Below are 20,038 nucleotides of genomic sequence, written 5' to 3'. Positions count from 1 at the left end.
TTAGTATTGCAAAATAAAAAATAAATAAATTATGGAAAAGTTTGAATTGTCACATATTTTTAGATATCTCCAACATTGTGTTTATCTTTTAAATAGAATGATATGCTTAATCTTTGATATTTTCTTATCAGTAAATAGGAGAACACATGAATTTATATTGTAGGCTAAAATAAGTTAATAAATTTTGGTAGCTTTAAGATGAAAAGTGTAAGTTTGAACCCCAAATCAAGGTAGACAAATTTTAAAATAAAATAACTCAATTTTTATACATATTTATTCATTTTTCTGATATGGACACTACCTTGACAAATTAGGAACCCTATGATTTGGTGAGGAAATTTATAAGAACAACGATGTATTGAAAACAACAAAATACAAATCTTAGTATCAACTAAACATTGTTCACTAGAAGAAGCATTCTGCTTTGAGACTAACATATTCTTGTATACTCTATAATATGTATACCTAAGAAGCTAGACATGATGGTGCTTTGTGTAGTCCTGGCATCCAGGAGGCTAAAACAGGAAAATAATCATGAGTTTAGGGTTATCTTGAGCTACTGATCAGTACTCCACCCCCCAAATGAAACTGTCATTTCTAAATAAATAAATAAACACAATGAAAGTATAACTGGAAATTATAAAAGTAGATACTTCTCATATCTGATATTACAGCCCTTGTTTATCAAAGCCAGTCATTAAAGGAATGCTAGAATCGAAAATGGGATTTAATACAAACTTGCTCCGTTTGACCTCAGTGTTCCTCCTATGTTGAAATAAATATTGGTAAAGATAAGTGCAGATAAGACTCCTTGGAAAGCATGTTTTAGCCATCTGCCGTGAACTGAAGTGATGACACATAGAATTAATCTTTAAGAGAAGCTGTGATTTCAGTGGAACTTGTATGCCAGAGTATCAGATTTCGAGAGGTAGTATTTACCCTGCACATCAGCACACCAGTAAATATTCTGTTGCCATCACAATGGGCAACATTGGAGGGTCGTCAGTCAGAGTCAATTTACCCTTAGAGGTCTGGGTATTGCACAAAAGACTGTGTTGTCTTAAATAATGAGAAGCAAGATACTGAAGCACTTATTAGATTTTAAAGTCATGTTATTTTAATCACTATGAAAGAAACTCAGTCGATACTTCTGACTATTCCCACAGTGAGTCTGAGATTCTCCAAGAAAATGGAGGCCAGTACCACTTGAGAAAGATGGCCTGTAACACCAGCCAAACTTTATGACACCATAGAGGCTTTTTCAATGAAACTGCAGTATTTTTTTTTTCAGAATGTTTATCATTTGGGGATTATTTTCCATTAGCTCTGAATTATCTCCAATTCAAGAAAATCCCAAAAGACTACCATTAGGGAAATCAGAATGGTGTATACTAACCTCTAAATTAATAGATATTGTTTTAAGCTACCACAAAAGGACAGTGCATCTTCAAATCCATCATAGAGATATGTTCTATGCCCCTAAGTTAGCTTAAAAGATACTCTTCAGAGTTGGTCACATCTACATGTTGATTTTATGTTATGTGTTGTTTTGAAAAGAAGGGATAACAGGGGTTCATCAAGACTGTTCAAACATTATCAAATAACAAAATCCATAGATTATCCTTGGGAAAATGAAGAAATTATCATAAGCTTCATTGATAAAAACTTATGGACTTGAAAAATGTCAACACATTATTAGAAAAGATTATTTTTTCTTGAAATTAATTAACAAATTGTCTGTAGGTATTATTGCAGATATTGTTTCTGTGCTTTAAAAATGAATGTAAACACTGGTATCCAGTCACCATCTTTTTATCTGGCAGAAGTATGTTGTGCTGTTTTGATAATTTTTAATATATCAGTTGGTATAGAAAATTCTAAGGTCTTTTCATTTGGCATGTGTGGCTGGGTTTATGTCAACTTGACACAAGCTAGTGTCATCAGAGAGGAAGGAGCCTCCATTAGGTCCACGATGCCACAGTACATGATAGAATTCTTAAGATTGAGGTTGTTATGCAAATGTGATAAGATATCCCGTTTATTAGGTGCTTGAGGGAATATATGTTGAGAAGATGTTCAGAGGTAGGCTCAGCCAGTCAGTAAATGATTCAGATTATTTTATACAACAGAACCACTGACATGGAGAATACAAGGGACTTCTACAAGGCACTCTATAGATTGCATATAACTTCATTAATTTGTTGAGTAATTAGTCTCTTCTAATGAAACTGTTTCATTTTGTGAATTATGCTTTGGGAATTGAGTTCACTCTTTCTTGGTGGGGGGGGGCTGGCCAGGAAATGAGACAAGCTTGGATTGTCACTATATGGCTCTGCTTCATCTGGAACTTCCTAAGTAGACCAGGCTGCCACCTTTGCCTCTGCCTCCACCTCTGTCCCCACCTCTGCCCCCACCTCTGCCTCATATTAGGATTAAAAGCATGTATCAATATACCCAGAGCATAAATATCAGAGGAGAGCATGAACATAGTTTTCCACCACCACAAATTACTGGTTCAAATTTCCTACATTTGAGGGAAATAGAAGGGAAAGCACATTTGCAGTCCAACAGATAAACTTTTCCCTGGAAAAAAATCCCTCCTGCTCATGGTATCTCCTGTGCTTGGTAACTAAGAGTTTCCTTTAGGCAGCCAGAGCTTTATTACTTTTTCAGTGAGATCTGATACACCATATCATAATATTAAATATATACTGTGGCAATTCATATTCAAAGAAGAAAGTTGGGGATTTATTAAATATTTCTTCATTTTGTAGAATAACTTTGGGGTAGTGGAGAAGACACATGTAACTCTTGAGAGTACTTGACACCAAGCAGGGTTACCTTGACAAAGCATGATGGGCTTCCTTCAACACAGTACAGTGCATTTTAAGAAGTTACTTAATATCAAATTAATTCTTGTTTACATTTGCTGGAAATGTATTTCAGCCCATCACAAGCCTGTGGAAGGGCCAATCTGAAAGTGATAAGGAAGAACACTGCCCATGTGTGCTCTGTTATTGAGCGTGGCTGACTACTTCTCTTGGAAAAAAGATATAAAATCAATTGACACTGATTCATAATCAATGGATAATCATTAGGCAAAGTTATCAAAAATTTAGAAGGAAAACCAAAAGTGTTTTATTAAAAACCAGCTTTGGGATAGAGGTCTGTACATGGGATTCAGGTTCCAGATGAAATTCTACCAAAGGCAACATTTCGTGCAAGGTCTTTCAATAATCCAGCAAGCATTTTTAGCCTCATGCACTTTGCTCAGTTATGTCTCTTCTTTCATAATGGAATCCCAAAGAAAGTTAGGCTAGCATCATCCCAAAGGTTATGCATTGAGTCAACAAAAATTTCATCTACCATAGGTACTATTTTGTATATTGTTAAAATGATGTATAATTGTACTCTCCAGTGATTATGATTGCAACATATTTGCTCACAGACTTTTCAATAAATTTGCACATATAAATTAACACCTTTTTAAAAACTGAAATCTTAACAGGTTTACAATTTAATAAGCATTGCTAGAAAATAATATTTTCTTTACATAATTTACTATTTAAATATATTTTACTCATTGTCATACTGCTGAGTTAATTATGTGATTTAATTTATCATTGAAGGGACCATGACCAAATTTTCACAAATGCTGTCATTAATTCAATGATGATCTTGCTGCAGCCACTGCCGAGTGAAATAGGAAACAATGGAGCCTAATACTGAGCCAATTTCAGATACTATCTGCAGAGAGACTCAACCAGTGGCCTAGAAAGACAATTTGATTAAATTGGAATTCTTATACTATGAACAAATGAGTAATAGGTTCTTCCTAAAAATAAAAACATGTTTTGCAGATGGAATTTCCTTTCTCATCCACAATGGATATGCCAGTCACGCTATCACACTATCATTATGGAAACTCTTTTCATAATCACTGTTATAGAAACATATATAAGACTCCTTTGACTATGGGATTCATTTTTAGGCAAAATATTTAGCAGTTATTTCAATTATCTTTTATAAAAATGCCTTTCAACCCGCAAAAGAAGCTGAGCTAAATCTAGTATGGAGTAGCATAATAGAACTCATTATGACAAAGTAAAGACTATTGTCATCATGATTAAAATGTATTTCTACAGAAAATGTTATATTATTTGAATCAGTAACCAATAGGTCAAGTAATTGGTAAACTATGGCCCTCGGATCAAAACTGACCCGATTCCTGTTTTCTTTTTTCTTTTATTGTCTTTTTATTATTCTTTTTTTAAATTTTTTATTTTATTTATATTTTTTCTTTTTTAAATTTTATTTTACAATACCATTCAGTTCTACATATCAGCCACGGTTTCCCCTATTCTCCCCCCTCCCACACCCTCCACTTACCCCCAGGCTACCCCCCATTCCCACCTCCTCCAGGGCAAATCCTCCCCCGAGGACTGCAATCAACCTGGTAGACTCAGTCCAGGCAGGTCCAGTCCCTTCCTCCAAGACTGAGCCAAGTGTCCCTGCATAAGCTCCAGGTTTCAAACAGCCAACTCATGCAATGAGCACAGGACTTGGTCCCACTGCCTAGTTGCCTCCCAAACTGATCAAGCCATTCAACTGTCTCACCTATTCAGAGGGCCTGATCCAGCTGGGGGCCCCTCAGCCTTTGGTTCATAGTTCATGTGTTTCCATTCATTTGGCTATTTTTTTTTCAATAATTGAGTAGAACCGAAATTTATTATAAGCCACAGTCGTCCTGGGGACCTCCATACTATATATATATATATAGCCTCTATGGTTCTATGGGCTGTGGTCTGATTGTTCTTTATTTTATATCTAGAATCCACTTATGAGTGAGTACATACCATGACTGTCTTTCTGGGTTTGGGTTACCTCACTCAGGATGATTTTTTCTAGTTCCATCCATTTGTCTGCAAATTTCATGCTTTCATTGTTTTTCTCTGCTGAGTAGTACTCCATTGTGTATATGTACCACATTTTTTTCCATCCATTCTTCTGTTGATGGGCATCTAGGTTGTTTCCAGGTTCTGGCTATTACAAATAGTGCTGCTATGAACATAGTTGAGCATGTATCTTTATGGTATGAATCTGCATTCCTTGGGTATATGCCCAAGAGTGGGATAGCTGGGTCTTGAGGTAGTTCGATTCCTAATTTTCTGAGAAACCGCCATACTGATTTCCACAGTGGTTGTACAAGTTTACATTCCCACCAACAGTGGAGGAGTGTTCCCTTTGCTCCACATCCTCTCCAACATTGGCTGTCATTGGTGTTTTTGATCGTAGCCATTCTGACAGGTGTAAGGTGGTATCTCAGAGTCGTTTTGATTTGCATTTCTCTGATGATTAAGGATGTTGAGCATTTCTTTAAATGTCTTTCAGCCATTTGTAGTTCTTGTTTTGTGATTTCTCTGTTTAGCTCTTTAGCCCATTTTTTAATTGGACTGTTCAGTATTTTGATGTCTAGTTTCTTGAGTTCTTTATATACTGTGGAGATCAATCCTCTGTCAGATGTGGGGTTGGTGAAGATCTTTTCCCATTCTGTTGGCTGTCTTTTTGTCTTATTGACTGTGTCTTTTGCCCTGCAAAAGCTTCTCAATTTCAAGCGGTCCCATTTATTAATTGTTGTGCTCAGGGTCTGTGCTGCTGGTGTTTTATTTAGAAGAGTTCCATTTCAAAGTAACACATCAATTTGTTTACATATTCTCTCTGTTGCGTAAGCACTATTTCATCAGAGTTGAATAGTTACAAGAACATATTACCCATATAGAATAAAACCCCTAAAGAAAAATGACTGTCAATCCCCACACTGAATTGACCACAACTTGAATATATTAATAGGAAATAAGGAATCAAATCAGTAAAGGTTATTGTCATCATCATTAGTGTAATAACACTACCACGCTGGTTCAATTCATTACTCCTGTCCCTGTCTGTAAATTAAGATGCGGACGCCGCCGGGCGGTGGTGGTGCATGCCTTTAATCCCAGCACTTGGGAAGCAGAGACAGGCGGATCTCTGTGAGTTCGAGGCTAACCTGGACTACCAAGTGAGTCCCAGGAAAAGGCGCAAAGCTACACAGAGAAACCCTGTCTGGAAAAACCAAAAAAAAAAAAAAAAAAAAAAAAAAAAAGATTCCTCCATATCATAGGTCCATTGAGTCCATTCACATTTCTTCACTAATGGTATTAGCATCTCTTACAAATGAATGAACAAAAATCTAATAAAAGTGTCACAGGGGAAACTAGATTTAAATAAAAAAAAAATGGATTGTTGTAAGTGAACAAGAAGGCAAGTCTGCTCAGCATTAATGGACAACTCTCAACCATACTGTATATTCAATAATACACGTGAAAATAACTCAGTAGCATAGAAAAAACAGGAGGCATGCAGACCAGAATCTTCCAGAAATAATTTAGTTTACTCAATTGCATTTTTATGGATCATGAATTTGACTGAATTCCATAAGAGTATGGTTATCACAGGATATGATAGTAAGATAGAATTGATGGTGGAAGAATGAAATATTATACAACAGTAATGATCCTGTAATATGGTGATCATTGCAAAATGTAAGAGCGTCAGCTGGAGAATTTATTTACTTGCTTTTCTATTTACTGTTTTTCCATCTTCCTTTCTTCCTCTTTTCTTTCTTCTCTGTCTGTCTGTACACACACATGCCATGGTGTGCATGTGGAAGTCAGAGGACAACTTGGAGGAACCAATTCTCCATATCTCTCATGTATGTTCCAGGGATGGAGCTGAGACCATTTTTTTTTTAACTCAATAAACCATCTCACTGACCCATTGTTATTCTCTTGTTTCTGATTTAGTTACCTCTTCTCCTTCATAGGGTGTTGTTACAGATTTATTTGTATGAATCACAGTTGCATCATGGAATGCCAGATAATTACATTTCTGCCATGGGACCAGAGAGGATAATGGATAATGAATTGAAATGAGAACAAAGCTCTGCCTGACCTAAGAATCTCTGTGTAGATTTCATTCACAGAGATCCACTTTCCTCTGACTCCCAATTCTGGAATTAAAAGCATGCACCATCATGCTCACTTCTTTTCTTTTGTTTAATTTAATCTTATTTTTAAATTATTAATGACTTTTAATATATTTATGTAAAATACAATCACTACTTTTCCCATTCCCTTTCGTCCCTCAGGTCCTTCCCATGTATGCTCCCTCCACCAGCTCTCATACCCCTCACTTTCAAACTGAGAGTCTATTTTTCTTTGTTTATTATCATTTTATATATATATACATATGTATGCAAAGATACATAATTTTAACAGGCTTTGTCTTTTTCGTTGTTTATGTCCATATGGCTTCATGGCTGCATACTTACCATTGGATAATCAATAAAGAGACTCATTTCTGGGAGAAGCTAATTCTCTCTTTCCCAAGACCCACACAATTTTCACCTTCCCAAGTAGTATGACTACTGATATTAGCAGTGTTCCAGTCTTGCTTAAGTGCCCTTTTACAGAAGATGCTGTTTCACAGCAGACGCTCTGGGATGCTGTCTCCAATATTCTCACTGCCTTCTCTTTTGCAATGTTCCTTGTGCCATAGATGCAGAAACGCTGGTGCAGATGCATCTGTTGAGGCTGGATATCCTCAAGATCTCTATATCTTTTTACAGATACCTGGTTTTCTGCAAAGGTCGCCATTTGCTTTAATGAGAAGCCTCTTGGATAGCAGTTGGTTGTTACATTTATCTGTGGGTATAAGATTTAAATATGTAGGAAGGAATTATGCTAGTCTAGCAAAGTAACAGTCACAGATGATTTTTTTCAAAAGTCCATGAATTCACTGGCCCAGGAAGTTAGATAGATTTCTGGTACAACATATAATTTTACCTCTTTTTCTAAAAAAATTAAAATATAATTACATCATTTCTCCTTCCTTTTCCAGACTCCTATCTTTCCCATGAGAAACAAGATCACCCCACATAGACCCAGAATTCCTAGTACTTGTGGTAATCCTCCTTTCCTGTCTCCTGGGATATGATTATAGGTGCACACCCACTTATCTAGCCCAACCTTCTGCTTATTAATGGTCCTGTTATGAATTTTAATATTAACTAAAAATAATGTTATGCCCATAATTATCTTTATAACCAGGATTTCAATATTCTGAGAGAGATATAACTTTCAAAAATATGTTCATTTTGCCAAATGCTGTGAAAAATTAATTTTTCTTTTAAAAGAAAAAAAGTCATCTCAAGCAACCTCACTTTTTGATTAGAAGTTTTTGTAAAGAGCAAGAGATCAATAATTGCTACTTTAATATTTTTGCAAATATTTTCTGAAATGCTGTAATGAATGCCTCATTATGGTTTATAGTATTGACTTATTGATTTTCTATTATAATAAGAAAGATAGAAATCATTCATTCATTAGTTCATCATATAACCTTTAGGTATCTACTCATGTACTGGGCAACATTTGCTATGTATAGGATCAATGGGGGAAGAAATCTAAACTTCTTTCTAGCTCTTAATCAAGAAATCCAGATGTTAAAACCCTTTAAACACATAGCAATATTTTGCTAGATAGATGCACAAAGCTTATTTGATTGAGTAGTAATCATGAACTAGTATACATTAATATTTAATTCATAATAGGTCTTGTGGACAAATATAAAAGATACGGAAGTAAGGCCAGGCGGTGGTGGCACACGCCTTTAATCCCAGCACTCGGGAGGCAGAGCCAGGTGGATCTCTGTGAGTTCAAGGCCAGCCTGGGCTACCAAGTGAGTCCCAGGAAAGGCACAAAGCTACACAGAGAAACCCTGTCTCGAAAAACCAAAAAAAAAAAGATACGGAAGTAAGAAACATTTTTTAAGAGAAGACAAATTTGTTATTAAGAAAATAGAAGATTAGAACAGTAAAATTCAGAGTAACTCACTGAAGATAATGAGTACAATGAAGTGTTAGGAATCATGTTGGATTGTTCTATTCTCTAATGATTGTCAAATCATAGGATCATCGTTAATGTGCACAACTTTTCTTCTACCATCCATTCTGTTACTATTATACTGTCTGATCACAATAATCTTGTGGAGTGTAAGGTATTTTATCTGACACTGGAACATTATAGCAATTGGAACCATGAAGGAAGATCAGCTTCCAGAAATAATATTTGAAGTGTTCCCTAGGTATTCCTAGACACTGGCAAGAAATAGTCCTTCAAGACATAGTCCTTTCCTGAATTATAGATATGAGTGGGAGAGGAATAGCCAAGGAAACTTTGAGAAAAATTAATCATGACCTGAAAAGATAACTTTTCTCCAAGTAAAATTCTATTTCAGAGAATAAACCTTGACATTGAAGCTACTTTACTGAAAGGCTAAAGGTCTAATTATCTATAATCTACTAATCCCCTTATCCCATAGTCTGAGCTGTCCAGGGGAATCTCTGTGGCTCCATAAAGATCCAGTTGTACAATACAAAAACTTGTTAAAAATCAAGTATATTTGGAAAATATGATTAATAATAATATCAATAATCTAAAATATATACAAAAGTCTATTTTCTTAACAATAAGTTTTCCACACTATGGGAATTATCTCCAAATAATAGATCAAACTCATCATTGAACAATATTTGGGGGAGTGAAAATAATTAATTTGGTTTGGTGTGCATGTGTTCAAGAAATGCTATAAAAAAAACTAAAAATGTGAAATGAGATAGAACCTTTATGCATGGGCAAAAGGATTTTATGAATCATAAAGCACTAGGAGACTACAATGTTATTCTTTTAATTATGATAGTGCATTTACAGAGAACAAATTTAAACCTTATTTCTTATGACAGATAGGTTCACAGCTATTATTTGCAACCCACAAACAGGAAACTGAATCATTTTTGGCATATTTCCCTTCTCATTGCGCACAAAGGGACTAAAAAATGCAGGGTAGTGTCAGGAAGGCTAGGAAGCTAACACAAAACATAAGCTTATCCTACTGTGAAATGATGGTGAGGCCCCTTCTGCAGCATCCTGCGGTGCAATTGCTAGTGAAATGAAAGATATAATGTAGATGAAAAAAAAAAAACCTAGGAAACTGAAATTTAATGGCCAAGATGATGAATGCCTCCAGAAAAAGGGAACAGTAGGTTTTTGAGAGTGAAAATGAATATGGAGAGAGCAGAGAGTAATGATTAAATGTATAGTGCATCTCTGGGGCGGCTTCTAGCTTTGAAAGTATCTGGAAGGAAACAGATCAATAACAGCGATAGCTCCCATGGAGTAAATGGCGACAATTTCCCTGATTTTGATTTGAAGGCTTTATCTATGCTTATTTATTTAGTCCTTAAAAGTATTGCTTGAAGCTGGTGTGAATATTTTCCCTACAGTACAGACCAGAAAGTTGAGGCAGACTCAGTTCGCATATATAAAATCATGTTTAGAAACTGAGTTAGCAGTTCACATCCTCCAGGATACACAATCGAATGGCTTCTAAATTGCAGGATGCTCTTTAGATTAGTCCCACTCCAGAGACTCTAATTTAGTGTATTGGGAGTGAAACACAGAAACGGGTGCTTTAAAAACGCCTTAAGATCTAATGTAAGAATATCCAAGGATCACAATTAATGAAATAACAAATTGATTAAATACAATCTCTGAGAATATATTGACATTTGGCAAATTATCTTTATTATTTAACACACTTTCCAAATCTGTGAAAGATATTCAATAATCAAATTGGTGATATCAACAATCTTGAAGTATTAAATGCTTTACAACTTAAATTATTTATTATGAAGCTATTTACATGCTAGCTATTATTTTAAGCAAAGTTTACTTGACTAAGGACAGCCATGCTTATTGTATTGTGGAAAACTCTTGCTTCTGACATAAATTTTGTAGGAAGGTAACCATTTTAACATTTTATGCATTAGCCTAAGTTTAGTTTGTTCCTACACAATTCAAGTACATGAATAATTTCTTGTGTTTTTGCTGTTTATTTTTGTTGGGTTGATATTTCCCTCTTAATATTACTTCATTCAGCCTCCTTTCTTTTGTAAGAGACATTTTTTTCTTGGTTTTTCGAGACAGTGTTTCTCTGTGTAGCTTTGCGCCTTTCCTGGAACTCACTCTGCAGCCCAGGCTGGCCTTGAACTCACAGAGGTCCGCCTGCCTCTGCATCCCGAGTACTGGGATTAAAGGCATGCACCACCACCGCCCAGCGAGAGACTTCTTTTTCACTATGTCTTTTAGCAATAATCATACATTGTTAACAATAATCATGTGCATGCAAATCTATTGTGTAGAACTTATGCAATCCATTTTATGTCAGGTATATGTATGTTAATACAGTGATTGTTCCAGTCTAAGACTTACAGGAAAGTCACTGTACCTAAAGGAATGGTATTAAATTAAAGAGCCAGAGGTGCAGTTGAGTATTGCCTGTACAGCCCAAGGCCAATGCCTTACACTTGCCTCCCACCTCACTACAAGTCTTCAGACATTACTGTTCTTAGATAATATTTTTGAAGGGTTCCCATGAGTCTTTTATCAATTTTAGGAATGTTTGTATTTTATGGAGAAGCACAAAGAAACTGATAATTCATACAAATTAGTTTTAATTCTCAGAGCCACAAAAAGTGAATGTTTTCATTGCCTTAAACTCTAAAGTAAAATTGATAGTAGTTAGGGATATAATTTGAATTATATGTGACATTAAGTTCTATTTTCCCTCCATAATCAATTAGTAATCGATTTTGATATTTATTTTCTCATATCATTACAAAAGCTGGACCTTACAAATATTTTAGAATGCAAGCCAACAAAGTTCATTCCAAAGTTTCTTATGAAATGTCTTTTCACCTCATTGAGTTCACTATGAGCTCCCAGGGGCAGACACTCAATTATAGACAGCAGAGACAAAGGCAAGTTTTCTTAAATAGAGTTGCTCAAAGAACATATACAATGTTATTGCCCTGCAATCTTGGTGTTGTTTAACTCCAAGGACTATAACACACTAGTTATCTCAACATCTGTGTTGATTTATAATTAGCTTACTCAGTCCCAGAACTTCAGAGAGAAGGAACAACACACTTTTCTCATGATTACTATTTCTTCAAACTAGCAAGATACTTAACCCATAGCTTTCTAATTGATCACTGTCCTGCTGTTTAAATTGGGCTTTGAGGGTGGGTTAAAATTTCACATTGTTTCTAATCCATAGCAATAATTTATGCTGAATAAGTAAAAGGAGTGGACAAAGTTGTGTTGAATGAAGAGGGAAATATGATTTGGTTAATAGTGCTGTGAACTCATAGTCTTCTCCAAAGAAGTGTATAAGAGTATGAAAAAGAATATATGTTATCACAGAAGTAGAAGCATAATCCATTCAAATTTCATGTAGTGAGGTGTCTTAAATGCTTTTAAGTTTAAAATGTGAAAGAAAAATATTCATCTCATCTCTATGAATCCTTGTTAATTTACTATAATTTCTAGATTGTTATGATTTTTAGTTTAGATTTTTCAATAAAATCAGGAAAAATATGTAATACCATAAAGATATGTCATAAAATAACAATATATAATTGTACATTCAGTCATTAGCATATTCATACACAAAATATAATCTAATATAGTGATTTAGAAACTGAACTCTCTCATCAGAATACAAAAATTAAATTCAACCTTTAGTGATTTATACAATTGTGATCTTAGGTGTGTTTCTTGCCAAATTTAGAACTCAGTATTTTTAAATAGAAAATAAAAATGCTATTTATTATGCAGTATGGCACCTAAATGAATAACTGTATACATAATTACTAACTGTGTAGTCTTCAAGTTGACTAACTCCAGTGGTTAGGACACACTTGCTCAAGTATATTGTGTGTCAAATGAGAAACCGTGTTCACTATGCCTAATTTCAGTGGTACAAATTCATAAAATAATTCAATATTGTCTTTGTAAGAGCAGAAAAATAAGTAAATCTACCTTGTGATCATATTTTTTTCTCTGCAGGAAGCACCAGACATTTTCTCCTGCTTCCTCTAATTTTCCAACTTGTAAGCATGTCACTGACTTCAGGTTTTTGACTTCTAATCTCTGATGACATGTGATTATTATATAGTTACTCCTTCTGAGTATCTTTATTGGCTTTTTTGGTTTACTTTGAAGTATTATCAGATCCATTGAAATATAGAAATAATCATTAATCTAGCTTAAAACTCACTTTATATTTTATTGTACTACAACTCTAAAAAATAAAAGTATATATTGCTTTAGATTTATTCATATTTGGTAATTTGAGCAACAATGTAATCAAGTCTTGGATTCAGTGTTTTTCTCACTCCTAAGTATGCCAGGCCATGCAAAATCTGCATTTGGTTTCCTTTGCACATCTTGAATGTATTTCATGTATTCCATTTTAAATGTTTTCTTATGATCTATTTTCTCACCAACCTCCATATGCCTCTATAGAAGACATAAAAAAACTATTCCATATGTTTTGTGTAAAATACATTGAATGCAGAAAATTGAGCATGAAACTGTCTACTTAGAAAAAAATGAGCAGAATAATTGCACGATTTTTTCCCATTCAAATGACAGGTCTTGTTTAATTGCTTCTTTTTCATTTAAATTTCTGAACTCAAGAATCTAAGAATATACAGTATAGCACACAATTATAAATGTGTACAATTGTTCTTTTACTAATAGTCTAAAAGGTAAGTATATGTTACTATCACTACAGGTGCTCTTTGTATAATCACATTCAGAAAGTTGTGATTGGTTGTGAAGGACGACAAAAGAGATATAAGAGCAAGATTGCATTTTTGTTATTGGCTTATGATGTATGATCTTAATATCTCTCTTCAAGAATTTAAAACAACTTAAACATTCATACTGCAAGTTATAATAGCTGTGTACCAAAGACCTAAGCCACACACTGATACTTCGTTAGTACAGAGGTTCTCAATCTGTGGGTTGTGATTCCTTTGGGGTACCATATCAGATATCCTGCATATCATATATTTACAATATGATTCATAACAGTAGCAAAATTACAGTTATGAAGTAGCAATGAAATAATTTATACTTTGGGGTCACCACAACATGAGGAATTGTATTAAAGAGTCACCGTATTAAAAAGTCTGAGAATCACTCTGTTAGAAGATTTGATGGTTCAGGATTAATTTGAGGTCTTAATATTTTCATATGATACAACTTAAGGAATTTAAAAATAATTTAACACAGCTCAACACACTGTAATGTGTGGTATTTTAATATTTGGCTAATTAGCCATTTCTCAATTGCTTCAATGAAAAAAAAAACACAATTGCAGAAGTCAGGATACTTACCTTTGATTAGAGATGCCATGTATTTTCTTATAAATCCATATCACTTATACTAAGCAAGCCTGTGCATCTGTGTGTATGTATATAGATGTTTTTGTGTATGTGTGTGAAAAGGAAAAAGAAACAGAAAGACAGTGTGAGTATTCTTATGTATGCATCACGCATGTTAATTTGCTCTTTCCTGAGCTTTAATTTAAGTGTTAATAAAATAGGGTCTATAACCTCAATGAATTCTAAAGTATCAAGATTGAGTATATATAAAATTATGTTAAAAGAGTTTTGTTAAATGGATCAGTATTTTCCGTCATAAACGAAATTATGTGTCAGGACAACTGCTATATTCAAGAAACAACGCAGAAAGTTGTTGCCTTTTTTGTACATCCTTGGCCCTTTTACTTTCCAATTAGATATCAATCATCTCAAAAGCAAACTATCTGAAACAGATGTTCTATGGGAAATCTACGGACCATTTTCAGTATAATCTTAAATGATATTTTTGCATATCAAATGATCGAGCCTGGAGTTTCTGCTCATTATCATAAATGGACACAAAATTCCAACAACTAGAAGCTAGGAAGCACACTCACCAATCAGAAAGGAGGTGGTAAATTTAGGGCAGTCACACATACATAGCAGGCCAATCTAGGAATAATCCTTGGTTTCCTGACAAATTCTACAAATAAATATCTGCTATCATTTATTATTTAGCATGTATTTTATATTTAGACATAGGATGGTAACAGCGAATTAAATGAGTGTTGGTTTTTTTTTTTCTTTTCATGTAGCATATAATAGTTCCTTTAAACCTCAGCAATCTATTACATTTGTACATGGGGAAATTTAGGTCAGATGGGCTCTATGCCACTGGTTTTGAAAGTATTTCATGCACTTGATACTTTGATCATGATAAGTGCAAAGATGTTTTCTACAAGGCCATCCAGTTCTTATAGCGTGGTCTATGGCATCTCTCAGAATTATTGGAAAAATGAAGATAAAGCTGTAGTAGGGACCATGACTTAGACTGTGTGAGGGGTTGATCCTCAAATGATATTTGTGAGAAAGGTCAGGAAGAGTATGAGGCTGACATACCATTAAGATGACATTAAGGAGGTAGAATTTAAAGACTTTGGTATTAACTCTTATATGAGAAAAATCCAGGCATTGTTTTCAGTTGCTTGAACATTATCCTGTTTCTGTGTGAGGAATAATCAGAGGTTGTCCTATGGCAAGATGATTTCACAGACACTGACTGGCATTGGGGAACTATTTCCTTTGAAGATTTTATAGAGGAAATGAGCTGACTAAAGACTGGTAGATGTGTACATCTGTTTTCTAAAATGTAAGACAACTGCAGGAAGATGTGAAAGCATCCCCCTTACTTCTCCAGTGTTTCACTTCATTCCTTGCCACATAGAAGCCTAGAGGTATTTGCTGAGACAGAGTAGGAGCCTGTCTTTCTGCTTCACTGACCATGGTTGCAAATGTTACAGTTAGTACTGTCCTGAAACTCTCTCAGCCTCCCCAGAGATGCATTTATTCAGGCTCATATGAAAATCAGAAATAGCATGTGGCATAACAATGCTCTTGGATCCTTGGTTCCTCTAAGGCTGCTTTGCCCTCTTTTCACTTGGGAATGTGATCATAATAACTTGATTATTCTCAGTAATATGTGTTCCCTTGCTTGACATATTGAATATATACCACGTAAGGGCATGAGTGGCATTCCACCATCAGACATTCAATCAGTAACACAAAAGTAATTGTTCATCACAATGATTGGTGACAGCATGAATGAAACCTGTGCATGACCAAGCCTGAACACATTCTCATGTGGAGAGGGGAGCCGGACACAAGTTCCACTCCTAGCAGAGACAGTGTTGGCAATTTTTAGCTGCTGAAAGATGACAGATCACTTTTCTCTAGAAGTGTAACCCCTGAAGAATTGACTGTAGATATGGAAGGCCACCGATTCAAGAATATTTCTACAGCACAAGTTGGCCTTGATGGGATGCAAACGGACACAATGTCAGGTAAGAAGGGGAAAAAAGCAAACTAAAAACAGTGGTGGAGGGAAGTGTATGATCAAAACACAAGGTACAAGATTCTAAAAGAAGGGAGAAGGGTTGGGGATTTAGCTCAGTGGTAGAGTGCTGGCCTGGCAAGCACAAGGTCCGGGGTTTGATCCTCAGCTTAAAAAAAAAAAAAAAAAAAATTCTAAATGAACTAAAAAATCATTTGTTTGTTTATGGTTCTATTTTTACATCCTGACAAATGTTTGCCCTGTCCTGCCAGTCCCTCCCAACTACCTCTCCTCTCCCAGGCCCCATCTAACCCTCTTCTTCTGTTTCTCTTCAGATGCAGGCAGGCCTCCCGTGGATATCAGCCAGCCATGCTATATCAAGTAGCAGTGAGACTAAGGCACCTTCTCTTCTATTAAGGTTGGATGAGACAACCCAGGAGGAGGAATGGGTCCCAAAGGCAGGTAGCAGAGTCTGAGACAGCCTGCTAAGAATTTTTTTTATCAGTTTGTTTCATTTAAAATTTTTCATACAACATATTTTGATCATTTTATCATCCCTAACTACTCTGAGATCTCCCCACCACCACACCCTCCCTACTTCATGTTCTCTTTCTCTGGATCAAAAAAATAATAAAACAAAGAAATCAAAATTAAAACTAATTATATAAATTTATACTATTTAGTTATAATATATAACATCTTTCTATAATATATAATATATGAAAAACACAGAAAATATAGAGTCCATTTTGTGTTGGTCAACTACTTCTGGGCATGAGGTCTGATCTACAGGGTGGTTGATATGCAGTGACACTCAATTGGAGAGACTTGACTTTCCATTTCCCCAGCAGGTATAAATTACAAATAGCTTCTTGGCAATGGATGAGTCTTTGTCTCTGCTTTCTTTTATCAGTACTAGGAATTTATCTATTTGAATCATCCTTTAATGGGATGTTTTTATCTAACCTCAAAGAACTTACAATATTTTATAATAGCTGTCTATATCAAACACATTGCTAAGCTCTTTGGAGGTAATGGTGAATTTCATGCACGTTACCACTGTGTGTCACTTAGCACTCCTCTAGGGCCTTGGGTAAATTTAAAACATATAAACAAACAATAAATATAATATCTTGTAACTCTCATAAACATGATGAAGTAAATATTATTAAGCATGATAAAATAGAATATAACTGAGAATATTAAACATATCCTTTAGTAGATGGTGCCAATAATATTCTGGGGAGGTTATATTTAATTGGGAGGAGAAAGAAAAAAGAGATTCTTGGCTAAGAGCAAAATTTGGAGAAAGACATTCTGTCATGCAGTCATGGGAAAGTTCTATGTTCAAAAAGAGCCAGCAGTTACTTGTGGGGAGATTTTTTTTTTCTACAGACCGTTTATACTGGCAGTTTTCAACTACCCAGACATTTCCTATCTGATCCCTTAGGCAAAGCAGTTCTCACAATACCTCACGTCCAGCCAGATGCTAATTCATTCTCTAGCAGTTATCAAACAATCCTTCCAAAAGAATAAGGCAACAAGGACCTAACTGCTGTCCATATTTATTTATTTTCAATAACGGACACAAAGTATCAATAAATGTAGTTTTTAAATGCTAAGGAGTGACCTGCTCATGAGTCACCCAGTATAAAAGAGTTTTGGGTAGGTCCTTCCCACCTAGTCATATTCCCTAGTTTCATAAATATTTCCCATCACAGTTTTTTTTTCTAATTGGGGTTTATTCACTATGAAGGAATTGGAGTACTGCCTATTACTTGTTTTTTTAAAGTGGTTTTAAATTCTAAAATTCTAAGCTGAGGAAAAAAATTACAAATTACCAATGTATATAGACACATTACCTCTCAAACACACAGATCAGTATTCTCTTAAAAGAAAGTCATATTTTTAGAAGCATTGTCTTTCCTTTTTAATTAACTAGTGCTGTCTGTTAATATTAGTCAGTTATGAATATGGAACTTACTGTTTTCCTGAAATGAGCTCTTTCTTATGGAAAATAACTGTGAATATGTTTTGGCCTGTTTGTGTACAGCACACTGGTGTCTCAACATTCAATGCTGGCTAAGTTATCAAACAGTTTATACTAAGATTCTGAAAACTTTTGACACTTATTTCAGTAATCACTGAATTTTCACCAATATCACTTGACTTATAAGACAGGAAAAACAGATTCAGAAATTTCAAGAGAAATTTAATTTATATGTTTCCAGCAAGTTTGCACTTCACTTATTTAAATGGTGTTTTCTGAGGGCTCTGTGGAGGCTAAGCGGTCAGTATAACCAGTTTCTAAATTGTTTTAAATCACCTTTAAATTGAAATAGGATTTTATTTGAAATGATAAAAATAAATTTGTGTGTTTACTTTCAAATGTGACCTGAGGACTAGACATACAGCTCAGAAGTAGAGTACTTGCCTGGCATGTGTGAGATTCTAGATTGACTTCTCATTTCACACATGTGCACAAACAGACACACACACACACACACACACACACACACACACACACACACGGTGGGTGGGAGGAGAAACAGAAGGTAAGAAAGAGATGAAATAACATTCACTACATTCAAGTCGTATAAAGTTATACACTATTTTCCAATCATTTTCAATAAACATGTCAGCCAAGCATCTTCTTTTAAGGCTGTGCTGGAACATCATCAAAGGCTCCAGTCTGGGTCTTTGCAGGGTGGAAAATGTTGGTCTATGGTTTGATGACCAAACAAGCTACCAAAAAGAAACTTAAGTACCCCTTTTGGAATGACTAGCTCTGCTGATCATTTATTAGCTGTGTGTGGCGGCTGTGGTTTGGGGCAAAATGCTCTTGTTCTCCCCATTCCTTTCACTGTCTTTCATTCTCCTAAAACAGGAGATATGATAGAACTAACTTTGTAGGGTTAAAATGAGAAATTTGGCATGGGCCTGGGTTTAAGGCCATCGAGATGATTCTGCATACAGTAAGTTCTAAGTAATAAAAATGATAAGCATGTAGAGTGATTCATGGCTATAATCCAGCAGTTGGGAAGCACAAGAAGGGTCTCCATCCATTTGAAGGCAGCTCTGTTTACTGAGGTTCAAGCCAGCCAGGGCTATAGAGAAGATCCTTTAAATGGCCAAAACAAATGAAAAAAATGGTAAACATGTGCATTTAAATTGAATTTACCTACGACAATGTCAACAGAACTATTTAGTGAGTGTCTGTTAGATATTTTAAAGACTCATTTCACTTGAGTTTCAGTACAGGAATTTGATACCTGGGAGTGCGCATGTGCTAGGCAAAGGCTCTATTGCAACTCCTGGCCTTTCCTTTCTTTGTTCTTTAACTTTTTTTTCCTAAACAGAATCTTGTGAAGTTGCCCAAACTATCTATGAACTAATTATAAATCACAGGATGGACTTAAATGCAAGGTCCTCTTGCCTCAATGTCTGCGGTAAGTGAAGTAACTAACAGGAGCTACTACAGCTGCTATAATGAACTTTTTAAGTGATTCTGGGTTGCATAAAAAGCAACAACTAGAGTTCATATGTGAGAATGTTCTAGTGTTTGTTTAGCACTGTTTAGTGATAAGCATACTGGACTAGGCACGGTGGACCATGACCAACCTGTGAACTATCATCTGTTAGGATGTTGAAAGTGATGTGGTCTTTCTCTGTTACCC

At 35.2% G+C, this 20,038-nt stretch overlaps 1 non-coding gene across 1 annotated transcript; it reads right to left on the bottom strand.

Annotated features, from left to right (window-relative positions):
• Positions 1-2,471: 2,471 nt before the first annotated feature.
• On the bottom strand, positions 2,472-2,633 carry LOC114702917. The gene has a single exon (XR_003736069.1). It is a non-coding gene; the product is annotated as a U1 spliceosomal RNA (small nuclear RNA).
• Between the last annotated feature and the right edge of the window lie 17,405 nt (positions 2,634-20,038).

This window comes from Peromyscus leucopus, chromosome 18 (genome assembly GCF_004664715.2).
Source record: "Peromyscus leucopus breed LL Stock chromosome 18, UCI_PerLeu_2.1, whole genome shotgun sequence".
Taxonomy (NCBI): Eukaryota; Metazoa; Chordata; class Mammalia; order Rodentia; family Cricetidae; genus Peromyscus; species Peromyscus leucopus.
The sequence above is the reverse complement of the archived record's forward strand: the minus strand, read 5'-3'. Positions and strand labels throughout refer to the sequence as shown.